The following is a 20,107-nucleotide window of genomic DNA, read 5'->3' as shown; positions in this document are numbered from 1 at the left end:
TTTAATAAATATTTGTTTATTTATTTGAGAGAGTGAGAGCCCATGAAAGTGGGGGGAGGGGCAGAGGGAGAGATTCTTTCAAGCAGACTCCACGCTGAGTACAGGGCTTGATCCCACCACCCTGAGATGATCACCTGAGATGAAACCAAGAGTGAGACACTTAACCAGCAGAGCCACCCAGGGGCCCCACAAAGATATATAAAATACAATGCTAAAAGCACACTATTAAAGAACCAAGTGATAAATTTGACTTAATCAAAATTAAAACATTTTGCTCTTCTAAAGATAATGTTAAGAGAATGAAAACAAATGACATTGGGAAATATTTGCAAACCATATGTCTGATAAAGACCTTTATCTATAACATATAAAGAATTCATAAAACTCAATAAAAGACTATTCCTCAATATAAAATTTGCACTATTTGAACAGATACTTCAAAATAGAAGCTGTGAGCACCCTTGTGGGCCATGTTGATAATGGAGGTGACTATATGTGTGTGAAGGAAGATGGTATATGGAAAATCTCTTTACTTTCCCCTCAATTATTCTAAGAACCTAAAATTGCTCTAAAAATGAAGAAAAAAGATACAATGACATAAAACAACAACAAACAAAGTAAAACAGCAACAGTCTCATAGATTTAAGAAACTATTGGTTACCACCGAGGGGAAGGATTTGCAGGGATGAGGGGACTGGGTGAAACAGATGAAGGGGATTAAGAGATACAAATTTCCAGTTATAAAATATGTAAGTCATGGGGATGCCTGGTGGCTCAGTTGGTTGTGTCTGCCTTCTGTTCAGGTCATGATCTCAGGGTCCTGGCATTGAGTCCTATGCTGGGGTCCTGCTCAGCGGGGAAACCTCTTCTCCCTCTGCCTGCCACTTACCTGGTTTGTGCTCTCTCTCTCTCACTGACAAATAATTAAATAAAATCTTGAAAAAAAATGTAAATCATTGGGATATAATATACAGCATGGAGAATATAGTCAATAATACTGTAATAATGTTGTATGGTGACAGATGACGATCATGACGGTCATTTCATTATGTATAAAAATATTTAATCACTATGATGTCCTCTTTACAGTGTGTTGCTCTTTACAGTCTGTAACAGCCTGAAAATGGTAGGATATTTTATGTCAATTAGACTTCAATAAAAAATGCTGAAAACCATTAGTCATTAAGAAAATGCAAATTAAAAGCAAAATGTAGTACTACCACATACCTATTAAAATGGCTAAAATTTAAAAGCCTGAGAATAACAACTGTGGGTGAGAATGTGGAGGAACTTACACTCTCCTATACCAGTGATAAAAAATGTAAAATGGTACAACCAACTTTAGAAAGCAATTTGACAGTTTCTGTTTATTGAAAAAAAAAAATCCATTTTCTTCTTTGATAAAGGGAAATGCTTTTGGCATTCTTATGACTATTTTTCAATGGGTTTGAATTATGTGATAAAAATGTGAAAATAATGATTCAAGGTTCTGCGTGGCTTACAAATTTTTATTTGGCCGAACTATTGAGAAAAAGCATATCTCACTCACCAGAGTAGACAGAAGTATACAAATTGATACACACAACTTACCAGTTTGGGTGAGAAAAAGACTGTACAGCCAGTCCAAGTATCTGATTCTATTAAAGGATAGTTACCCGAAATTATAAGCACACACTATAAAGTTACGTTACTTGGGTTGAAGTATCAATTCAAGATTTCCTGAACTCATGCACTTAGCCTTGTCTGAGTTTTAGTCTGAAGCACTTTGTGCCCCATTTTTATCATTGCAAAATAAGGAAATGGTGTCACCTAACTCACTTGTTTATTTTAAAGATGAAATGATTTAGTACACAGAAATGTTTATACACAATCATTCCTACTATAAACGTTCAGCAGATAATAGTACCTATGATTTCCAACAGATAGAAGTCACTCAGAAACTAATTTGTCTTATCAGTTATCTCCTAGACTGTGAAAGAGAAGAGTAACAACAAGCTGCCGTAACAAAGAACCACAGGCTGGGTGGCTTAAAAGACAGAAATTTATTTCTCACAGTTCTGGAGGCTTCTAAGGAATAAAAAGTTCACACTTTTCAGTAATAATTTTTGAGATTTATTTTGCTCAATATTAATCTCATTTTACCCTTATTCATTTTCTTTGAATGTTCTCTTTTTTGATTCCTGTCAAACAAATGTCTTTCCATATACCATGAACCTATTTTCATTACTATTCTTCTTAAAACAGAGATATTATTGAAACCCATCTCCTTTTAATGGAACAATGTCTTCACATAGAGAAACTCACACTCCATCTTTAATTTAACATTACCTTCAATTTCTACTTCTTTCTAGCACATTATATGATCATTTTTTATGTTTCCTCAATGAAACATATATTGTCCACATTGTTCATATTAAAGCTAACAATAAGTTTAAGGAACCAAGAAAATACATCAAATTCTTCATAAATATTTTATGCCTCTGGGATTTCATATTCTATTTGAATATAAGTCTATAGGGTGGCAATTACGAACATACAAGTTGAAGTAATATATATTAAATACATGATGGAAAATATGATAAATATTTACTAGTTCTAGTTAAATGATATTTAAGCCACAAAAGGTAAGGGGTAAAAACCAAAAAATAACCCTAACTGCTATTTACTTACTTACTTTTTTGTTTATTTGTTTATGTATAAAGATTTATTTATTTGTTTTCTTATTTATTTGTTCACTTTAGAGAGAGAGTGGTGTGTGAGCAGGAAGAGGGACAGAGAGAAAGGGAAAGAATCCCTAGGAGACTCCATTTTGACAGTGGAGCCTGACTGAGGGCTCCATGTCAGGGCCCTGAGGTAATGACCTTGGCCGAAATCATAAGTCAGCAGCTTAAGGGACTGAGCCACCCAGGTGCCCCCCAACTGCTATTTATAAAGACTCTCAAATGTTCTAGTTCAAGTTAGAGACATAATATTTTTTTTTTCAAAACATGTATTGTTTTTGTTTACGTATTAAAACCGGGAAAGCAATAACTTTAAAACCAAGAAAATATTTTGAAAATCATGTTATTATAATTCTCAAATCTCCTTGAAATTAAAGGAAAAATTGACAACAAAAATTTGTGTGTCTCAGTAGTGTGTCAATCATGTGGAACAACGTATCAACCTATGTTTTATGTTTTTAATGATCATATTAAGAAGCATACATTTTATTATACTTTGTACCCAAATAAGGTAATTCTTGAGAATTTCACTACAACTTTGTGTAGATTGTTGGGACCAATCATAAAATCAATTAAATTGTAAGTAGGAGTGAATAAATGACAAGCTGAACTTCAGTCTCTACCTCCATGCTTGGGAAATTACACATAAAGCAGTGGAATAAATTCGCTGTGTTTACAAACTCTAATACAAAACAGAATCTGGTGCACCTGGGTGGCTCAGGGGGTTAAGCCTGTACCTTCGGCAAGTCATGAACTCAGGGTCCTGAGATCAAGCCCCACATTGGGCTCTCTACTCAGCAGGGAGCCTGCTTCCCCCTTTCTCTCTGCCTGCTGTTCTGCTTAATTGTGATCTTTTTCTCTCTGTCAAATAAATAAATAATATCTTAAAAAAAAAATCTAAGAGAAACTTTCTAGAGTTTGCTATGGTATGGAAAATATATGCTTAATGTTATTTGAGGAATTAATACTTCATAGGTCACTAGAGAAATGTATGGACCTTAAAATAACAAGTAGAACAATAAATAAATAAATTATGCATTTATCATGCCCTTTAGATATACCCTTATATATTTAAGGGTTACACTGGACAGCAAGGCAAATACACAAACATACTTTTCCATGACATTTTTCAATCTTAACTAATTACATCTATAAAAATCCTTTTTCAAAATAGTTTGATAAGTTCTAGGCAAACATGGGTTTTGGGGGACACTTTTCAACAACACTGATAACAATATTATCTCCTTTTTTTTTGAAGATTTATTTATTTATTTGACAGGCAAAGATCACAAGTAGGCAGAGAGGCAGGCAGAGAAAGAGAGAGAGGAGGAAGCAGACTCCCCGCTGAGCAGAAAGCCTGATGTGGGGCTTGATCCCAGGACCCTGGGATCATGACCTGAGCCAAAAGCAGAGGTCTTAACCACTGAGCCACCCAGGTGCCCCAATATTATCTCTTTTAAAATGAAATATTACAGGGGTGCTTGGGTTATTTAGTCCTTAAGCATTCAACTCTTCATTTCAGCTCAGGTCATGTTCTCAGGGTGGTGAGATCGAGCTCCAAGTAGGGTTCAGCTGGGAGTCTGTTTGGGATTCTCACTCTCTCTCCCTCTGCCCTGCAAAAATAAATAAATAAAGCTTTTTAAAAATTAAAATTAAATTAAATATTATATAAAGTACCCCATAAGGTATCTATTTTTTTTTGCAAAAATGCCATAAAAGATTATGCTTTGACTTGTTCAGTAATATCATTGTGTTGCAGTTGTTTACACTGTGTCTATTGTTTAGTTATTTAAATTATCTTTCTAGTAATGATGTATTTGCTTTCTCACACATGTAGTCAATCGTCAGGAATAAAATTTGGAAAGTACATGTCCATGGATCAATGCCACATTGATTTTTAATAAAATAATGCCACATTATATTATTGACTTGCTTTGTTTTCTGACCAAATAGTTTAATTTTCTCAGCAACTTGATGCAATGTATCTCTGCTGATAGACCCAGCCTCACCCTGTGCCTTAGGAAAGCATTTCTCACCAGTTCCACAGGAAATTAACAGACATACTGTGAATAATGCATTCTTTAATTAAACATGGTCAGAGAAAATCAGGTTCAACAAAGCAGGTTTCTTTACTGTCAAACTTCAAATAGCTTTTAATTTGCAATACTGTGTTATGATAGTCAAAGAATGAGATTAGTTAGGCAGTGTTTTACAAATTTATTAGTAAGTGAAGTCTTACTCGATGAACTTTCATAACTATGCAAAATTTTGTGCTTGTACCATCCCATAGGCAGGTGACCAACAGGGCATTACTATGGTGTATCCAGCTCCAAACTTGTGATCCAAGTTTGGCAACACAGTCTCCCTTATTTCTGAGTTTAAAGCTGTCTCTTCTTCCCAGTGTATGGTAATTTGATTTCTATCTAGAATCCATGTTTTGAAGATTTGATCTTGATATACGGATAACATGAAGCCATTGACAAAGGGAGTCTTACTTTGCATTTGTCAATCCTTTTTAACCAATGTTACACCATAAACTAAAACTGTGATTTCTTCATGTCTGATTATAGATTGTGACTGTTAATTTTATGTGTCAACTTGACTGGGCTAAGGGATGCCCAGATAGCTGGTAATACATTAACTCTGGGTGTGTCTCTGATGGTCTCTCCAAACAGACTAGTATTTGAATCAGTATACTGACTAAAGATCACTCTCATTAATGCAGGTGGGTATCATGCAATCCACTGAGGGCCTGGATAGAATAAAAATGCAGAAAAAAAGGGCAAGTTTCTTCTTTGCTTGAACTAAGATACTGCATTCTTGATTTTCAGGTCTTCAGATTTGGGCCAGGATTTATACCATTAGCCTCCAGCTCTTGGACCTTCAGATTAAGACTGAGATTTATACCTTGGCTCCCCTGATTCTCAGGCCTTTGTTATTGAACTGGAATTATCCCACTGGCTTTCCTGGGCCTCCAGCTTGCAGACAACAAATCATAGGATTTCTCAGCCTCCATAATTGCATAAGCCAATCCCATCATAAAGCTCTCTCCATTTATCTATATGGATCTCATTGGTTGTTTCTCTGGAGAACCCTGGCTAACAGATCTGCCTACACACAATATATTTCTTTTTTTTTTTCTTTTTGTTTTTTTAGATTTTATTTATTTATTTGACAGATAGAGATCACAAGTAGGGAGAGAGGCAGGCAGAGAGAGAGAGGAGGAAGCAGGCTCCCTGCCAAGCAGAGAGCCCGATGCGGGGCTCGATCCCAGGATCATGACCTGAGCGAAAGGCAGAGGCTTTAACCCACTGAACCACCCAGGCGCCCCACACGATATATTTCTTAATATTGCCATCTTGACTGTATTCTAAGACAACAACAATTCTGCTGGAGCTCCTGCAGTCTACTTGCCCTCAGGGTTTATTATGATACAGTAGATTTCCTCATGGATCTTGTTACCTCCTCATATTATTCCATCTCAGGTTTTAAAATCTAATTTTCCAACTCTTTTTCTTATTTTGTATCTTTCCAGAAATTTCACCCCTCATTCACATCTCATCTCCCCTCTTCCTAATTCTACTAACTCTAGTTCCTTTTTTTCAACCACTTCCCCCAACTATCAAAAAGCCTGTGCTTAAAATAAAATAAAATAAAATAAAATAATATATTGTTTTACCCCCCCAAATGAGTTATTTTTTCCCTCAGTAAACATTAGTTGAACAACTATAATATGCCAGATACTCTAGGAACTGCGAATACAATGATAAAACAAAAGAAATTAATATCTCTGCACTTACAGAGCAGACAATTTAATGGAGGAGAAGAACAATATAAATAAGATAAATGTAGTATATTAAAGAGTGGTATGTTCTAAAGAGAGTAAGTGACATCAAGGAAGGGGATACAAAATGTCCAGGAAGTAGGTTGATATTTTAGGTAGGGTGGTCAAGGAACTCTTCACAAAGAGGGTAGCTTTGCATAAAGACTTGAAGGATACTAGGGATTCTAGTGTACTTATCCAGATGAAAATCAGTGTAAAGGAGCAACCAGTGAAGGAAGGAGTTGTAAATAATGCCTAGTAACTTTCTTATGACATTTCAGTATAATGATGATAGAAAGGAAACTCAGAGGGGAAAAACAAACAAACAAACAAACAAACATGGTTTGCTTGTGAAGGATAAGTCAAATAGACTAACTTCTAAATTCTTTCTGAATTGTCCCTGTTACTTTTGGTTGTTTTTGTTTGTCTGTTGTGTTTCATTTTTGTTTCCAGCTAGTTCTTCTTTTTTATACTGCAGTTTTCTTCGATAGTCTTGGATCCCTGAAAAATATTTTTCCCTGAATTTATGAGCTGACTTTGAGGACAGTATACTCGGCCGTGGAGGAAGGGTGTTGATGGACCGACTGGACCTCAGGATGAATAAGGAGTGAGCAGGTGAGTTAGATCCACATACGTCCATTCCACTGCCAAATAAGGAAGGCTTTATCCTGGTTTCTATGTTTATCATACTAAAAAAAAAAAAAAAAAAGTCTCCCACAAATATCAGTAAATAATTTTGAGATATTTTCATTTTCTCCTAAGGATAATAATGCAAATCTAAGTGTGTGTGTGTGTGTGTGTGTGTGTGCGCGTACATGCGCGCACGTGTTCCAGAGAGAGGGGGGTCATGGTGAATGGTGCAGCCATTTCAGATCAAATTTATAAGGGATTTTTGTTTTGGATATCTCTGAAGAATTTCTCAGGAAGAATCATTCCTATAACATCTCCTTTGTGTTTTCTGGGATGTAACGACACCCATTCTGTTCTGTCCATCTGTATCTTTCTACCATCTTTCTCTGTTCCTAATATTTTCCCAAATCTTTGGATCATAGATGACTTCCACTCAGTCGTTTCTAAGGCAACTGAAATTAATTTCCCTTCTTTCATTTCTATTGTCATTTAGATAAACCTTCAGAGGAAGATTGTTCTCTTGGTGAAGAGGTTTCCTGACCCTAAATAGTACAAGATGGCCAAATACACTACACACGGCCCTGGGAAGATGTGGTCAATAGTATTTTATTAGTCGCATATATTTAAACCCCAAAGGAGGAGGACACCACATGCAATGCAAGGCTCCAGAAGGTTTGCATTAAGGAGCAGAGTTGAACAGACAGGGCTTTTAAGGTGTGCCTTGCATTAATGGGAAGGAGGGGTACCATCTAGTTCCTACAGGAGAATGTGATTGACTTGCTTGAAGTTTCTTGGGCTGGCAGGAAGGTTGAGGACTACATAGGGTACAGGTGGTCTCTCTGATATGGGAACTAGCTGGGTAGGCAGTCTTTCCTGCTGGGTGGGGGGTAAAATCTTTTGAAAAAGGACTTATGCTTAACCCCTTGGATCCCGTGAGGCTCAGAGGTGAAGGTAGCATGTGGGATTCTGTGTCTTGCAATGCACAGATGCTCTACTTATTACCTTGGATAGAAACCCATCAAACTTTTTCAACCTGCACAAATTTATAGCTGAGTTTGTAGCATGAAAGATGATGTAGTTTCTGTTGTTTTGACTTTGTTTACTTATAACTAAACCACTATTCTTTCTCTGTATGTTAATCTTTTTCTGCAAAATTACATATTTGTGTTCTATTGTGACAAGATTCTTTTCAGTCTACACTGAAACTTATTTATCTCATCTGTCTATCTTTTGAATGATCTCCTTCTGATTATTGTTTGACTCTTTCTGTTCATCACAGTCTTGACTTTGTTCTCCCATCTTTTTGTTTTGTTTGTTTCAATTAACAATAAAGGGTGAAAATTCCCAGATCTCTACCTTGACTCTTCTCAAAGTTATTCTCACCTTTACACTAGATATTTACAATTTCTTGTCTCACAATCTCATCAAAAACAGCATTTATAAAACTAAAAAAGATCTTTCTTTACAAACAGTATTTGTCACTGAGGAGTCAGGCTCCTCCTGGTTAAAAGCCTACATGTGATTTTTTAGGTCTGATCACAGGCAATGCAATGGACTTTACCTGCAGGCTTCAGGGGAGAAGCTGCCCTTGCCACCCAGGTGGGAGGGCACAGTCCAAGCACTGAGGTCACTGAAGAAAGTTGCAACCAAGGGCTCAAGACCCCTGACCTTCATGCTCCTTGCATATTTACAATGGTAGTTGGGGCACCATCATTCCTAGGTCACTTTATCTGAGGCTTTGGGCAGAGGTCTTCTTGGGGAATCCTTGTTGAGGCCTTTTACAAAGGGATTAGGGGGGAGCCTCGAATGGAAAAACCAGACAGGTTACCCCACTTTGACTCAATTCCCAATGCTTTCCTGCTCTGAGCCCTCTCTTAAATTCCCCCCTTCACCCCAAGGTCCATAAGACTGCTAAAGCCTTTTGTTTGAGCTCTCTCAAAAGTAGGAAGACCCTTAAGTCCATGCTGACCCTCCTGACCCTCCACTGGTGGAACACGAGGGCAGGTGGTATGGATGGCAGTGGTCACCGCGTGCTTCCTCCCACTTTAAGCTCTTGCTCATACACTTTCACTTTGGGCCTTTGGCTTTGATGGGTTACTTCAACATTTGACAATTCAGTTTTCTCTCTTCCAGATCAGCTGAGCTCCTATCAGTCACCTACAGCCTTTACTGCATTTTATGCACCATCGTATACTTTCACCCAAGTTAGACACTAGGAGATGTATTTGAGTCTGTCCCAAATGCATACAACACACTACCAAGTGATCCAGCTCTTTCCACCTGGCTTCCAAGTAGTGTATATATTAAATACATCCTTTCCTCTTGAACACGTCAAGAACAACTTAAATTCAGTCTTCAATTTATACCACCTGGTCCCCTGAAAAGAGATATTACATGCAGCCTGAATTACCTACAAATCTGTCTTCTTTACTGCAGCCATGGTAACAAAACTCAAAATGCAAAACCCACCATTCATCCTCCCACCCACCCAAATCACTGCAGTTGAATAAAGTCTTAGCTTATCACTATGGTTTTGACATTTTTACCCGTTCACAATTCATCAATCTCATCCATTTACTTTATTCTCCAGAAGCACTACAATTCTTCCATAGCTATAATGTATTTTTTTAAAATTATATTTATCTGCTTACCTTAATTTTACCTCTCTGGCTATACTCATACTATCCAGTTCCTTGGAATATTGAACTACTTCTTTACCCAAAATAAATAATTTTATATATCAGATCAACAAGAAAACTTCCATTATTTCTCTTGTGTAAAGCAAACCAGAGTGATCACCAGGAAGACTCTTGGTTCAAGCTAGAACTTGCTGGCAGGAGAATCAGCAGGATCACACGAGGACCCCAATGTGCACGGGAAGGCATAGAGAGATTGCAGTGAGTGCCAGCAGCTGCTGGAAGGTACTGGAAGGTAGCTGAAGGTACCAGAAGGTGGAAAGAGCAGGAAATAGAGCCGACCCTGAGGCCTCTGGAGAAGATGCAGCCCCACCAACACCTTGAAATTTATTTCAAACTTCTGGCATCCAGAATTGTAGAAGAATACATTTCTGTTGTTCTAAAACACCATGTAGGTGGTAATTTGCTACAATGGCAATGGGAAAATAATACAGATTTCTTGGCTCAATTCAGCCAAATGCTTGGTTTTGTATAGCTAGCAAGTTAAAAATGATTTTTATACATTTAAGTGGTTGAAAAAAAATCAAATGAAGGATAATACTCTGAGACATATAAAAATTGAATGAAATTCAAATTTATGTCCATAAATTGATTTATTGGAACACATCCAACTCAATCACATATTGTCTGCTGTTGCTTTTGTGTTTAGCAGCAGAGCTGAGTGGCTATCATGGAGAATATATGTTCTGCAATGCTGAAAATATTTGTTATCAGGCACTTAAGAGAGTATGTTTGTTGAACTCTCTCATATGTTCTTTTATACTTATCATTTATGTCATCTTCTCCATTAAATTGTGAACCCCTCAAAGATCAAGACTTTACACATAGTCTAAGTTAAATAAATATTTAAAGACTCAATGAAAATTTCAACTTTTTGCTGTCTTTTAACTATAAAACATTATATAACAATTACTCATGTACCAAACTATCTCTAATTATTATTTAGTTATAAATTTTCCTAATTTTAAGGCCTTGCTATTTTCATTTTCATAAATGACAGAGGTAATTAAAAGTGATGAGATTATTTGGGGTAGAATCTTTAATATTATGATATAGCAGGGATCAAGATGTTTTTGCAATAGATGAATTTTGAGATTATTTAAAATGGCACTATGTTCCTAATGATAAAATGAAAAAAATAAAAATAAATATGTGAGAGCTTTAAAAGACAACATCAGTAGGAAAAATGACATTGTTTATATACATTACAATATTTTAATTTTTTTTAAATTTTATTTATCTGAGAGAGTATGAGAGAGAGAAAGCACAAGCAGGGAGATATGTTTTTTGAGTTACAAGTAAATTATGTTTAAAGACCATAATTATTAATTTTAAATTTGAATTAAGGATATTTATTAAATATTTAGATTTTCCACTGTGGAGGGACACATGCTAATTAAAGATAAAAGAGCACAAAATATTACCCAACTATAATATGTCACTTAATATGTGATTGAAGAGTTTAAAGTTTATATTCTTATGTTATTCATGCTCTATTGCTAATTGACTTTTCTTAAATAACAAGCCTGTAATTGGTAGTTACTGAAGTACATACTCTCAAATGTCGTGAAACCCTAGAGAACCCTGAGAAAACTTTCTCAAGATGAAGCTATGTCTGAAGTCAGCATAAAACCAAGCTTTGTACTTTATCAGCTTATGAAGTTTAAAGGTTATGCTAATGCAAAATGGGTATTCATTTTTGTAAAAGACTTCTGGAGAGAAAAAAAAAAAGAAGCAAAACTGCTCTGTCAGAAGAAAAGATAAGGAATATAAAAACTTAAAATTAATATTGTCTTTATAGTTCCTGAATTTAAAATTAACACTAAACTACTGAATTTGGAGAACTATAAGAATAATTTTGTTGTTCATCTGTTCAAAAGACATAGTGTGCTGTGCAAAATTCCGTAAGGGAATTTTGAATTCTCAATTCAATATTGAATTCTCAGTTCGTTTTCTAATGTATTACCTTTTCTTTTACAAGAGTACAAAGTCTTTTCTTGTTTCTGGAAAATGAATTATATTTGCAAAGGGGTGGGGGCATTTTGTGCCCTTAGTCAACTGATTTGCTCAAGAACACTGAGAAGTTGATTTTGGAGGGATATAATCCAGAGACTAGAAAAGGCACTGGGGGTGGTCCTCTCTTCATTTTACATGTAGCACTTCCCATTTTTCTTCCTATCTCTACCCTATCATATTGTATGAACTCACAGTTAACTGATATAAAACCAAGTCTGTGTATTCATTTCTCAAAAAGCAGTTATGATGTTACTGTTACGTTAGTGTGACCAGCTCTAATATAAATATTATTATAGCTTACTGTGAGAAACAGGCACATAATAAACAGAATGGAAAGCAATTTAATGAAAATTATAAATATTTATAAGTTTTCATAGTGAATAGAGCTGTGTAGTCCAATGGTTCAGTGTTACTTAAGCAAGACATCCTGATTCAAATCCTAGCCAGAACAGTTTGACGTATGTGGTAAGAGATAAAATATGAAAAATCTAATCTTTAGATTCACTGAATTCTAAATCCATTTTACAAACTGAAGACACCAGTCCCTACCTCACAGTGTTATTATGAGAATTAAAATTAAATAAACCCTTAGTTCACTGCTATTTCAAGATTTTATTTGCATGTAAATTAATAATCATGTGCTTATATTTTGTCTTTTTTGGAGGCATAGAAAATTATCAACATTTTTTTTTTGCCTATGCTGTTATATTCTACAGAAAATTACATCACTAAGCTTAGATTAACAAACTCATATACACTATTTTGTATCTTCAGTAATAATTGCTGATTAATACTGAATACCAATACTGAACACCAATAGTTGACACAAAATGCTACATTAAGGATGATGATATTTTTAACTCAACATGCTTGGCTTCTCAGGGAGACTAATCATTTTATGAAAATAAAACTTAATGATTAAAACAAATTATTTCACAAAAATGTACCCTTTTCTATTAACACTGGGAGACAAAGTTAAAAAGCACAAGTTTGAAACTTTCATTTTATTTTTATAAAAATAAAAATTTTATATTTATATATAAAATATATAAAATATTTATATATATAAAATTTTATAAAAATAAAAATAAAATGAGCTACTTTACCTTTGGTAATGGAGAGGCATTAAGCAGCTATTTCCAGAGTTGTGGTCTGTTACATTGTTATATAGTTGCTAATTAAAATATGTGCCACTATGTGATTGATTTTATATGTGAAATTGAAAATTAAATTTTGAAAACTATTCCAGTCTTAAAGAAAATCTAACATACACATTTTCTACAACTCATGGATGTTTTTGATATATGAAGTCTAAAAGTCATTTTTGGTAATACATCAGATTAACCATTTAAAAAACATTTCTCACTATCTTCTCAAATATTTCTTTTCTCTTGAATCTACTTTGATATAAAGATTGACCTGATAAATTCGTCTAGGTAGACATCTAATCACTTGTCATCTTCTTGTTCTAAAATTAACACCACTTTCTACTGAAGTGAAACGTATCTACAATCAATGAATACCATCAAAGAATTTTAATAATTAACATACAATTTAGCTATAAAAAGGTTTAGCGATTGTCATTTTAAAAGCTTTGCTGCTGATGATAATTTACTTACAGAAAAAAATGTCCCTCCTTTGACACTCGATATGATTGATCCTAATAAAGCTGTAATGACTTGGCCTTTTCAGATTATCTATTGAATTATTTTAAGAAAATCATGCTGGAATGCAAGTAATGAGTGAGGTGCACCAAAGTATCTCTCCAAGGATAGCTAGCTCCTGCCAATGCTCTTCAACCAAAGACCATGAGGAGCACAGCTGTGGTTACACAAATTCCATTTATTACTCCTTGCTGCAAGGGTGAAGGCTTTCTAGAGGGAACTGCCGACTATCTCAGGAACAGGGTCTTAAAAAGAAACTGTTACAAGATTTGGTGTCTGGTTCGATGATTTGTGGGAAGGTCTAAGAAATTGGGAATTGATCTGAGATTGGATGATACTCAAAAGCAGTCACAATTTTATGATTGGGTTAAAAAGTAGCTGCCACTTGCTTAGTGAGAGTGGGATATTTGCTAATCTGTGGGTTGCAGAGCAACCTAGCTTTTGTTTTGTTGCCTAGACACCTGTATAATGTGGTCTTGTTTGCCTCATTTTATCATGGTCTTAGATTCTGTCTGAAGTTGGTGCTGTGTGGCATTGTGATGTGTAATAGAATCACATGGCTTAGCTGAGAGGGCCAGGTCAGGCTGTGATCATCAAAAACCTTTTTTTTTTTTTTTGGTTGGTGTTTTTTTTTTTTTTTTTCTTTCTCTCTTTATGAAGAATACAAGAATAATGATTAAGGAAAATGTCTATAAGAGTAGCTCTGGATAATGTTAAACATTTTAAGTATTAATTTTTAATTATTTGATCCTTCTAAAAAAAAATCAATCATTCCTCCCTCATTCTTCAAATGACTTGAGAATGCTTTTCAAACATGATACCTGAGATAAATTAATAAGACACAAATGTCACTTGAATTAGACTTTCCTGGCAGCAAAGACAGAAATCAAAGTAAAATCAATTATGTATTTTCATTATTTAAAAGGGAGAAATAACATTTTGCTGGTCATCTTCTGCTTTTCCCTCCAGAACTATTCTTTATCCTTGACCACCTCTTGTCCCCAGGAGGCAGGCTGGATGGTTGCTCTCTGTCCTCCAGGGGATATCCATCCATGGGTCGCCCCAGAGAGAGGTCAGGAGGAAGAGGAGCTTGAGGGCAGGGTATTTATGCAGCCACTCTTTTCTCCATGTGCTTAATATATCCCTTGACCAAGAATGGCTCCTACAAGACTGCCTTCCTCAGGTGCTCTTTTTCTGAGCTCCTCTGTTTGCTTCCACCCTTTTAGCCTGCATTTTTACCAACCCCAGGGTGCAACATTATTCTTTTGTGGACTTCCTCTGCCTTGTTTGTTCCTGTGCATTTATACTGCTCATTAAATTCTCTGTTTTTGGCTATGACACAGATTGGTATACAAAATGTCCTTTTATAACACATTGCCAAAGACAGGTCTCATATTGACTTTAATCGATCGGCTCATGTAAGTGTATTTATTAGTTCTTCAGTAACATTTTCAACAAACACTATGACAGAGGCACGTACCTGCCCAGTTGATATTTTGAACCGATTTCTTATCTTTAAATGTGTATTATTTATATCATATACCAGCACAGAGAATAGAATGAGTTTTCACCTTTATCTGGAACAATTATGGGAATTATGATAAACATTTCACAAAAGATCGATTCTATTTTGCTTTATGTATCATGAATAACTAACTATATATCACGGTTTGCCTGAGAGAGTCCTGGTTTATACCTTGTCCTTTACACCCTCAGTTTAACATTTGTCAAATACTTGTCATTTTGGGCAAAGGATTTTATTTATGTTCGCAATAAAACAAGCTGGGAGGATTTTGCGATAGCTCCCATCTTCACTTTCAGTTTTTAATATGGTGTCATCTATTAGTGGATGAGTTGCATGTGCAATAAAAACACCCTCACGGTATTAGATCATTAAACCTGAAGCAAAGGAGCAAACACCTGCCTTTCTTTTATTGACCATCCCCAGAAGCATCATATATAACCTCTCTTTGCACAGACAGACTACAGGGTGCTCACTGATAACTAATGTGTACTCAAACACAAACCAACAGGGAGAGTTAACCAGACCCAGTAGATGAGGAAGCCTTAGAGGTTTGATGATGTTCCCTCTTCAGGGATTTATGTCCAGGCCTATACAAAAACAGTCAGAAGAAAAGAGCTGCCTGGTCTCCAGTCACTGTGGTCTTTGGGAAGCCGGGAAAATGAATGGCTATGTGCATAAGAAATTTGTGCAAGAAATAAAAGTAGAGCATCAGTATGTAGAGCCCATTGAGAAAGGTCCGAAGGTTTACAACAACAGTGGTTATGTCTTTTTTTTTTTTATATATAATGTGAGTCAAAATCCTCTTATATTATTTATTATTTAATTATGCTCTTTTTGTCTATGATGATGATGATTTATTTATTTATTTATTTATTTTTGGTTGGCAAAACTTCAGAAACTTAAATTGAAAGAAATAATGGGAGTGCCTGGGTGACTCAGTGGGTTCAGCATCTGACTCTTGATTTTGACTTAGGTCATTATCTCACGGTCTTGAGATTAAGTCCTATGTTGCACTCCATGCTGGGGTGGACCTGCTTAACACTCTCTCTCTCACTGCCTGGGTGGCTCAGTAAAAAACATCTGCTTTCAGTTCAGTTCATGATTTTAAAGTCCTGAGCTTGAGCCCCACATCAGGCTCCCTGCTCAGCAGGGAGTCCGCTTCTCCCTCTGCCTCTACCTCTCCCCCTGCTTGTTCTCTCTTTCTCTCTCTCAAATAAATAAATAATATCACTTAAAAAAAAAAAAAAGCTTCTCTCTCTCCCTCTTCCTTTGCTTCCTCTTTCCCCCTCTTAAAAAAAAGGTTGGGGGGGAGGAAAGAAAAGAAAAGAAAGAATGGAAATTAATGGAACACCGAATGATGAAGTGCAGGTTCTTATTGACTTATTTTTTATGAATCTGTAAATGGAGACAAAATATTTGAGATAGTTATCATTTACTCTAGGGCTGAGCTGATAATCCTGAAAGATGAAAACCAAGTGACTAAACTAATTAAGAAAAGCTAGCATCTACCTCCAAAGCAAAATTTCTATTAAAAAAAATATGCCCAAAGGTGGGGAGCTCCCTCGGGCTGCTGCAGAGGGCCCATTTCCCATGGCTCTGTGGACCATGCCTTTCATCCTAATGCAGTCATGGCTGTTGAGTCCCCGCTGCTCCTATTCTGAGTTTCCTTTCACAGAGAGGCAAATTGAAGCAACAACCATTAACAATGTATGGGATTCATAATCAGAAAACGTATCCAAACAGTACAATGATTTCAGTTTTATATCAATATTATCAGAGACATCAGAGTGAAAATCAGCAAGAATATTAATGCTTTGAGTATATCATCTGATTTATGAAATCAAAGTGAAGGTTTTAAAAATTTATTTATCAAGGTTGAAAATACTCATTATTATGAAGGTACTTTATATTCGGTTAACATTTTTTTACATTCAGTTAACATTTTAATAATGTATGAATTATGTGCTTTGTAGTAATGATATGAATCCAAATTTTAACACAGCAGAGTATTGGTGGGTTAAGAAATACCCCAACAACCAGATTCTTATTAAATTAACAAACCCATGGGAAAGAAATGGTTGTAGAATTGATTGTAAAGTGCCCTTAATTCAGATTTACATCCAAAAGTTAATTATTCCATTGCACAATTAAAAAGTAGAAGCTGTAGTTCTAAAATTGTATGTGCATATAATTTGTATATCACACATGACTATATAATTTATGCATAATATATGTATAAATTATATACACGTGTGCATATGTTCACACACATCCACATATAAGCATGTGCATGGCAATTAATGTGCGAAAGCTGCTGACAACAGAAACAGCAGGATGTAGCAGGCATGAGGCTAACCTACAGCTGAAAAGAACTACAAAAGAGGAATAAAATATTTAAACATCACTGAAGGCATTTATAAAACAACAAAGGCTGTTGGAACTAGAGGGTCAAAATCCTTGAGGAAGGGTATGGCATTGATGAGCCCTGCATTCCCTGTTGCTTTTTGCTTTTTAGCTTTTTGCTGATCCTAGGTGCAAGACACTGGGGCCAACTGAGAGGAGCGACCCTGTGTTTGCAGCACTTCCCGGGCTAAGAAAGCAATCACTGCGATTTATGTTTCCCAACAACGAAGAATGCAGGGCAATACCCTAGGAGAAAAGAAAACCACAGAGAAATGACCCAGACATTCTGAGTACAGGATTGCTGTAAGACATTTTTCGACTTTTACACTCTTCAAGCACAGGTACTGACTCAGAGAAAGCAAAGCATAAAACAGCTGCTAAGAACCTAAAGAGCGAAGCAGAGATTCAGTAGTTGCGCAGTTCTGAGGAAAGGAATACGCTGTTCAGTGGCCCCCCAGGAGGAGGGCCCTTTGTAAACACCCCAGGTTTGCAGGTAGGAAAATCAGGAAGGCTGAAGCCCTAGGTGTAAGCATAGATCGGTTATGTTTTCCATCCATCTGGATTAAGGACATTTTTCCTGTTCTCTAAGCGATGGTACAAAAAGGAAATCATCTGTGGCAGAAAATAACATCCAGGTATTCTACAAGTTTTTGTATACAAGTTTGAAGAATTTAATTAAAAAACAAAAGGCTTGACCAGAAAGGGGACCAAATAAACAAACATCAGCAGAGATGAATAAGAAAATAGTCCATACCCAGAACAAATGAGGTCATTGGGTACAGAGTTGAAAATTAATATGATTTAGATATTCAAGAATATTAACAAAAAGAGAATTTGAGCAAAGAAAATGTGAAATAAGTCAAATGGAAATTCTAGAATTGAATAATGCAATAACAAATTAAGAATACAATTGATTTGTTTAAAAATATATGATAGAAGAAAAAGGACAATACACTTGAAAGTTAGGTCAAGATGAACTGTCTGGATTGATGTGCTAAAATGGATTTAAAAGATAATAGTTTTTAAAAGACATATAGTTTACAGTGACAGAATTTAATCAAGCTGCAGGAAAGGGAGACAAAAACAAAGACTCAGAGCCAATAATTAAAAAAAATGTGGACAATGAATAATATTCTAAAACTTATGAATACTTGAAGTAAATCTACAACTTCAAGGAGATACTAAAAGAAAAAGGAAAAAAAAAGAAAGGCTGGCAGTTAATTTCCAAACCGGAAGAGTGGAAATATAATAGCATTAACCTAAAACAATAATAGTGATGTCTTACAAGGTTTAAAATATATGCAGAAATGAAATACACAGAATATGAGTATTAAAGACAGAAGGGCACATACTGACTTTTTTATGGAATGAAAATAGTAATTTGTTATAGAATTTTAAAAATCAAGAACATAGATTATCATATGTAGATAGTCATTAAATCAAATAAAATAAATGTCTACTAATAAGTGAACAGAGAGGGGAAAAGAAATAGTATATATTTGATTATTCCATAAAAAGAGAAATATTTCACGAGATGAGAATTATACCACCTTAGTATTTATGTTTCCTTATCTGGCAGTACAAAAATATAAGATAAATAGTAAGGTGGCATATTTAAACCATAATTGCCATAATTCCATAAAATGTAAATGGATTAATACTATAATTAAAAGCAAAGATTATCAAATTAGGTATTACAAATCTAACCATATGTTTGATTATCAAAAAGCTGTAGAATAAGGAGAATGGTTGAAGGGCAAAAGATAGAAGCAAATAGATGATGCAAAGATCAACAAAAAGGAGCTGGTATAACTATATTCATATCAGACAATGCAGACTTCAAAGCAGAAACCATATCCAGAGATAAGGATTTCATAAAATTAAGAAAAACTCAAACAATAATCATAGTGTTTTTTGCATACAATAGAATAATCTAAAAATATTTAGAGCACAGACTGCAAAATAGCTTAAAATATAGAAATCTCTCAGATTTCATTTGGCTCCATGCTCAGCACCGAGGAGACGGCTTGGGATTCTCTCTCTCCTTTGGCCGTCTCCCCTGTTCTCTCTCTCTCCTTTGGCCGTCTCCCCTGTTCTCTCTCTCTCTCTCAAATAAGTAAATAAAATCTTTTAAAAAAAGTGCTGAATCCATAATTCTTTCCCTCAAATAAACCATCAGGTTCAGAGGATATCACTGATTAATTCTTTCAAGGAGTTAAGGAGACAATAACCTTCCAGAAAATAGAAGTCACATTTGGAGTCGGACAGAACACAGATAGCAAATTATATCAAGGATTATAAACTAGTCTACAAGCTATTAGAGACTAGTATCTCATGATCATAAGTGCAAAATTCTAAGCAAAATGTTAACGAGCTCTGTTAGGAAAGAACATTAAGGACATTAAAGATCTACATTATGTTAATGAAAGAATAATACCTTACCATAAAATGAGTTTTATTCTAGGAATGCAAACATGATTTATCATTTGAAAATTAATCCATAACATTAAGAAAATTAAAAGAATGTTGAACAAATCTCACATGCATATTTATTTGAGTGTAGAATAGTTTGTGAAAACAAAGACGCTTTGGGCTTATAGAAATCAACAAAAAATATGTGGTAAGCTAGC

The sequence above is a fragment of the Meles meles genome, chromosome 14 (assembly GCF_922984935.1).
Source record: "Meles meles chromosome 14, mMelMel3.1 paternal haplotype, whole genome shotgun sequence".
Lineage (NCBI taxonomy): Eukaryota > Metazoa > Chordata > Mammalia > Carnivora > Mustelidae > Meles > Meles meles.
Note: the sequence above shows the minus strand (reverse complement) of the source record.